The sequence below is a fragment of the Myotis davidii genome, unplaced genomic scaffold (assembly GCF_000327345.1).
Source record: "Myotis davidii unplaced genomic scaffold, ASM32734v1 scaffold391, whole genome shotgun sequence".
Classification (NCBI taxonomy): Eukaryota; Metazoa; Chordata; class Mammalia; order Chiroptera; family Vespertilionidae; genus Myotis; species Myotis davidii.
In genome coordinates, this window is record NW_006284336.1 from 3458412 (window position 1) to 3465851 (window position 7440).

A 7440-nucleotide genomic window follows, 5' to 3' on the forward strand; every position below is an offset into this window, starting at 1 on the left:
TGTCTTGTTACATCTGTATTTATACCAGTTGATTTTAATCCTGTCAATTTTTATTGCAAAGGTTAGGGTGTTTCTTATCTCCATTCCGGGGAGTAAAGATTATGTAGTTTAAGCGTGATTGTTTGTAGTTAAAGTGAGTAACTACCAGCCTGGCACTTAGTTAAGGAGTTTCATCCCCTCCCCCCGACTTCAGAAAAATTCCGACCTGGGGAAACAACCTTTCTAGGAGAGGCATCCCCTCCCTGACTTCAGGGAAAAATTCCTACCTGGGGAAACAACCTTTCTCGGAGAGGTGACCTTGGTTAAAACACACAGCGCTAAGGGGAGCAAACATATTAAGAACAGTATGCTATATACGCCAGGTCCCTTGAAACATATGCTGTGCAGATGTTTCTTTCCTGCAGCGACTATGTCAAGCAGCAAGGATGGACCGGCTTCCGGCAGGGAGGTTGAGAAGACAAATCAAGTTCAAAGGAAAGAAAACAAATATTTGGAATTGCACTTCTGAATGCTCAACTCCAGAAATATACCGTATTTGCTGGCGTATAAGACGACTTGCAGAAGATTGAATTCCTTATTCTGACACAGTTGGTTATATATCATGATTGAGAAGGGGTTTTAAAGGCAGACAAAAGGCATTTGTCTTCATATGGCCATATTCTTAAGTTTCTAGTGGTTTTCTAACACACACACACACACACACACACACACACACGATTCGCTGGATATTCATAGTATCCCAAGAACATAATTTAAATCTCACATGTGAGTGTAACCATTTAATTCTAATCATAATGCTATGAGACGGGTACTAAAATTAGCCCCTCACAGTTGAAGAAATTTAGGTTCTGCGAGTTTAAGTAAATTTAAGTAAATCCTCCATCACTACAGTTCACAGGTCACAGTGTTGGGATATTTGAATATAAGTCTGCCTGATTCCAAACTCCTGACCATGCTAATATTCTGACTCTCAACAAAATCTAAAATAGACATTGTGGATTTATGTGAATTTGTCATGGAAAATAAGGACCTAGGGTGAAAAAAAAAAAAAGCCTTCAAAATAGTAGTGAGTAAACTTCAATGTGGGCATATATATCTTATTTTGAACATATTTCTATTCTGCTCCCAGCATTTCTATTATCAATATTCATTTTTTTTAAAGGCTGCCCTTTGTCGTTAGCAGAAGAACCCAGAGCCCTTTTAGTCACAAAGATCAAAATAAACATTAAGCATTTAGGAATGAAACAACAAATAGTTCTGAGTCCTCTTCTTAGAAGAGTACATATTCATGACAAGTTAAATTTCTAGATGAAATTGCTTCTGGACTTTAAGGATCTAGGGCTCGCTTTCCAGCCAGTGCCAAGCCATGGGTATCTCTCGGGACAACTGCCACAAGCGCAGCAAGACCTAGGGCAAGAGAAAACCCTACCACAAAAAGTGAAAATATGAGCTGGGAGGCCCTGCTGCAACGCTAAGATTGGATCCCGCCGCATACAAACAGAGTGCGGGGAGGCAACAAGAAGTACCGAGCCTTGAGGCTGGATGTGGGCAACTTCTCTTGGGGCTCAGAGTGTTGTACGGCAAAACAAGGATTATTGATGTTACCTACAATGCATCCAACAATGAACTGGTCCACACCAAGACCCTAGTAAAGAACTGCATCATGCTCATTGACAGCACACGGTACTGACAGTGGTACAGTCCCAATAAGCACTGCCCCTGGACTGCAAGAAGGGGGCCAAGGTGACTCCTGAGGAGGAAGATATTTTAAACAAAAACGATCAGAGAAAATTCAGAAGAAATACAATAAAAGGAAAAGGAATGCCAAAATCAGCAATCTTCTTGAGGAGCAGTTCCAACAGGGCAAGCTTCTTGCATGCATTGCTTCAAGACCAGGCCAGTGTGGCCAAGCAGATGGCTATATGCTCGGGGGCTAGGAGCTGTAGTTCTATCTGAGGAAAATCAAGGCCCAGAAATCCTCTTCCCCCCCTACCTTAACTTATGTAATAAAGGTGTTTATTCTTAAAAAAAAAAAAATCCAGAACTTTAAAAAAAAATTTATTATGGAAACTCTCAAATATTCATTAAAGAAGAAAGGAAAGTATAATACATCCTTATAAACTATTTTCAACAGGTATCAGCTCATGGTCAATCTTGTTTTATCTAATCCCCCTATACTCACTTTGTTTCCTGGTATTTTAAGGTAAACCTCACATGTCTATCACTACCCCTGTGAATATTTCAATAATGCATTTTTAACAGATAAGGACACCTTTTTAAACATAATGGCAATGTCATATCACACTTAATAAAATTACAGTAATCTCTTAACATCATCTGAAACCCAATCATACTCAAATTTCTCCAACTGTCCCAAATGTCTTTTTTCAGTTGATTTAGTCCCATCAGAATCCAACAAGATTCATACATTGCATTTGGTTCTTATGTGTTTTAAGTCTCTTATTCTAGCACCACTCACAAAAATGAACACAAAACAAATTAAAACTTAAAGACCCAAAGCTGTAAAACTCCTAGGGGAAGAAATGTAAGGAAAAGGCTCCTTGACATTGGTCCTGGCAACCATTTTTTGCATATGACACCAAAAGTACAAGCAACAGAAGCAAAAACAAGTGGGACTACACCGAACTAAACAGATTTTGCAAAGCAAAAGAAATAATCAACAAAGTGAAAGGCAATGTACAGAATTGGAAAAAATATTTGCAAACCATATGTCTGATAAGAGGTTAGTATCAAAATATATAGTTGTAGGAATTCCTACAACTCAAGAACAATAAAACCTGGTTTTTAAAAGTGGGCAGAAGAACTGAATAAATATTTCTCCAAAGAAGACATACAAATGGCCAACGGGTACATGAAAAAAATGCTCAATATCATGAACCATCAGAGAAATGCAAATCAAAATCACAATGAAATATCACCTCACACCCATTAAAACGGCTACCATCAAGAAGCCAAGAGATAGTAAGTGTTGGCGAGGATGTGGAGAAAAGGGAACCCTTGTGCACTGTGGGAATATTGGGAAATAGGTCTAAAGCTCTATACAGAATGCCTCACTTTCTGAGTTCTCTACCCTGCAGAGTGGTAGAAGGCAAATGTCCTGAGAATTTCATAATGGCTTTGCTCTAGAGTTAAGATTTTGCTGTCATATTCAATATTACAGTATGTCCCATCAACACTTCCTCAATATAACATATCACCAATAGGAACCGTTCTCAAAAACTTCAGTACAAAAGCCATCTCAGGGAAGTGCTCTCAGTTACAAGTGGCAATAACTAATAAATTAAAAGAAAACGAGAGAGAGAGAGAGAGAGAGAGAGAGAGAGAGAGAGAGAGAGAGAAATCACCAGGAGGAAAGTGTGCTTGCTCTAGAGAGAAAACTCTGATCTAGAAAGATTTCACTTTGATCCACAGAGGGCTGGGAACAGTAGGTGAGACTGGAAACATTACCTAAACCAGGTCATGATATGACAATGGAAAGAAATGCAGACAGCCCTGGCCTATTGTTCAGTGGTTAGAGTGTTGGCTCACACACCAAAGGGTCTTGGGTTCGATTTCTGGTCAAGGGTATGTATCTGGGTTGCAGGTTTGATCGCCCGCCAAGCTGGGATGCTTGCAGAAGGCAATCAATCATCTGTCTTTCACATTGATGTTTCACTCTCTCTCTCCCATCCAAATTCTCTCCCTTTCAGATTCTCTAAAAATCAATGGAAAAAATACCCTTAGGTGAGGATTAACAAAATAAAAAAAGAAATGCAGACAGCTGGGCAACGGGACTTGCTTATTCTAGAAAAGAAAGGATGTACAGGGAGCGAGGGAATGGTGAGTTTCTAAGGCCTAGCAGCCAGGCCCTTCCCTTTTCCTCATTCTAAGCTCCTTACCCTTGAATCCCCATGCCCTGTGCTGGGGCCCTGCCCAAACAGACCACCCCAAGTGATTTGATGCATTCTACTAAATTGTAGGCATTGTTTCCAATACTCTGATTTGGATGCACTCATAAAGAACAACACTGAGTGGGCCTTTACTTTGTGCCAGTTAATTTTCTAAAAGCTTTACATACATTATCTTAACTAATCCTCACAGCAAACCTACGTGATAAGTACTGATATTATCTGTCATTAACAGATTTGGAACCTAAGGCTTAAAAATTTTTAAGTAACTAAACTTGGGTTGAATTAGTTTAACCATAACTATTCTTCACCCAGCAGCCACAGAGAGCTTTATAAAATCTAAGTTCCTTGCTGTGGCTCCCAAGGCCCCTGCCCACCTTTCTCCTCTCACCTCATTCCACTCTATCCCTTGCTCCCAATGCTCCAGCTTTCTCTTTCCCAAACTCCCTTCCTAGAAGGATCTAAAAAGGCAGACAGGCCTCATACCACCAAGGTCTTGGGTGTGCATATTATTCTACAGGGATTAACACCTCGAGTATTCAGAGAGTAAGACCTGAGCAATAGTGTGCGCCGGTGTTTCCCTGGCAGCATTGAGGTTTGTCTGGAGAGGAAGGCCAGACAGGAGCAGGAGAGAAGTTTTGAGAGGGACTTTGTGAGCTTCAATTTAGCCTCAACACTCTTGAGGGATGTGATATACCAATGTTAGTAAAGACGGCACCCTACAGCAGTGAGAGAGGGGAGGACAGGAAGCTGAGACCAAGATGGGGTGGAAAATTTAAAAGAAAATGACACAAAAGGACAGAAACCCAGGTCAAATTGCCTTTACAGTCATAGCATCTTTTATTGCAAACAAAGTTACCTCCTACTGATTATTTAGAGCTTAGGACATAGATAACAAGGATTCAGTGGTAAACAAAACAGTAAGCCACAGAGAGCTTTATAAAATCTAAGTTCCTTGCTGTGGCTCCCAAGGCCCCTGCCCACCTTTCTCCTCTCACCTCATTCCACTCTATCCCTTGCTCCCAATGCTCCAGCTTTCTCTTTCCCAAACTCCCTTCCTAGAAGGATCTAAAAAGGCAGACAGGCCTCATACCGCCAAGGTCTTGGGTGTGCATATTATTCTTCAGGGATTAAGAACACCTCGAGTATTCAGAGATTAAGACCTGAGCAATAGTGTGCGCGGTGTTTCCCTGGCAGCATTGAGGTTTGTCTGGAGAGGAAGGCCAGACAGGAGCAGGAGAGAAGTTTTGAGAGGGACTTTGTGAGCTTCAATTTAGCCTCAACACTCTTGAGGGATGTGATATACCAATGTTAGTAAAGACGGCACCCTACAGCAGTGAGAGAGGGGAGGACAGGAAGCTGAGACCAAGATGGGGTGGAAAATTTAAAAGAAAATGACACAAAAGGACAAAAACCCAGGTCAAATTGCCTTTACAGTCACAGCATCTTTTATTGCACACAAAGTTACCTTCTACTGATTATTTAGAGCTTAGGACTGAGATAACAAGGATTCAGTGGTAAACAAAACAGTAAAGTAGTCCAACAATCTCCTTTTAAAAATAAGAGTTAAAATCCAGACTGAGCACCCTGTCAGAAGTCATACAGCTAGGTAACAACTTACAGACAAGCCCAGGCCCATTTTTGCAGGTCCCAACAGTTCTTGAGATGGCTATCAAGGTAATGTGACTATAAAGAGGGCTGACGCTGTCTGAGCTCTTGAACTCTGCTGCCAGGTTACAATACAGAAATGGCAAATGCAACCTGGCCTGCGTGGTTCAGTTGGTTGGGCATCGTCCTGTGGATCAAAGGGTTGCTGGTTGATTTCAGGTCATGGCACTTGCCAGCGTGCAGGCTCGATGCCCATTGGGAAACATGCACGAGGCAGCTGATTGATGTTCTACTCTCACATAGATGTTTCTCTTCCTTCCTCCCTAACAATCAGTTTTTAAAAAATGGCAAAGGCTACAAATTAGTGCCTTTGTTTTTGAAAGCCAGTCATTAAACATTTACTGGCATATCACTGGTGAACACAGTGTATCTGATTTTGGTCCTCAGAGAGCAGAAAGAGAGCCTTGCTCTTAATTTTTTGTAGAAGAAACAGCATTACATTCTGCACAAACAGGCATTTACCACTCTCTGAAAAGAATATTCTGCATGTTCTACAGTGCTTCAAGTTTTCAGTTTCTAATTTGTTTTCTAGAAAAAGCATTATCACCGTCACAATGGGCCCTGAATCTCATCCATTTCTGCGTCCTCAAATATTCTGCTCAATAAATTAATCCCTCCTTCTTTCCTGACATTCTTTCAAAATATGGCCATTTCCAAGTGGCACTCTCCATTTTCTTTTGACTTTGTAAGACCTTCTCTCAATCTTACACTGTCCTTCCCTTCAGAGCCAAGTCTTTTCAAATGTGCTTATATCTTCCAGGTCCACTTCAGCTCCCACCCACTCCTTATAACACCAAAGGGCTCTAAGGTTACAGAAGACAGAGGAGGCCAATCAACTGCCACTTCAGCTCTGATGCAGTGACACTCCTTCCTCTGTAACCCCCTTGGTAATCTGTGGCACCATTCACTATGGTTTGCATTCTACCTCTATGTCTGCTCCTCCTCTGTACCTGGGACTCCCTCTCCTATCCTGATATATTAATGTAAATGCCTAGAAGCTCCACCCAACTGTCAATTATAGATACTTCTAGGAAATCGTGACACTGGGATATAAAGGATACCTTTTGCTCTGTAAAACTTATAAATTGTTTGAATGTTCCATAAAAATGTCGTACTTATATAATTTAAAAAATCAAGTGGCCCAAAAACTCCATTCTGCTCTACAAAACTCTCGCGGACCACTAACGACACTGGCCACAGGCTGTTAGCTCTCATCTGCATGCTGCTGTCTCCTAAATCTGTTCCAATCCAGGGGCTCTGATAAGATCCACCTTTGAGTACACAGAAGAATAAAAGCCATCTCCACACACCTCAAACTCAGCACTTCACACCACACCTCTCCTGTACCCCCTCCCATCAGGGCAGGGCAGGGCATCAGCAGCAGGAAAGCACAAATCAAATGCCTGAGACCTCCTAGACTTTTCTTATACCCCCTACTTTGTCAGTCATGCTGATTTTATATCCAAACTAGTGGCCCAGTGCATGAATTTGTGCACATTGAAAGGAAATTAATTAGAAGAAATATTTTAAGACTGCTATTTCTCTATAATAGAATTGTCAACCAAATTCAAGATCAACACTGACAGATCAAAACACCCAAATGATTGGCACAAGCGAGAGCTTTGTATGTATCATGCATGCGTGAGTCAACTTAGTCTTTTATATATCGAGAATAAACTTGCTTAATTAGACCTGCTTTCTGATTTAGCTAAACTTTTTCCAGCCCAGTGAAGCACCCCAACTTCTCTTTCAGGTAACTGTCAGCAACACAGCAGTAAATATCAACACAAAGCAGATTATTATTGTAGATCATGCAGGGAGAACAAAGGGTAAAATATTTAACTGCAGCAGTGTTTGACTATAT

At 41.1% G+C, this 7440-nt stretch overlaps 1 pseudogene; it reads left to right on the forward strand.

Annotated features, from left to right (window-relative positions):
• Positions 1-2120, forward strand: part of LOC107184476 — a 2595-nt pseudogene extending 475 nt beyond the window's left edge.
• The last annotated feature ends 5320 nt before the right edge of the window (positions 2121-7440 follow it).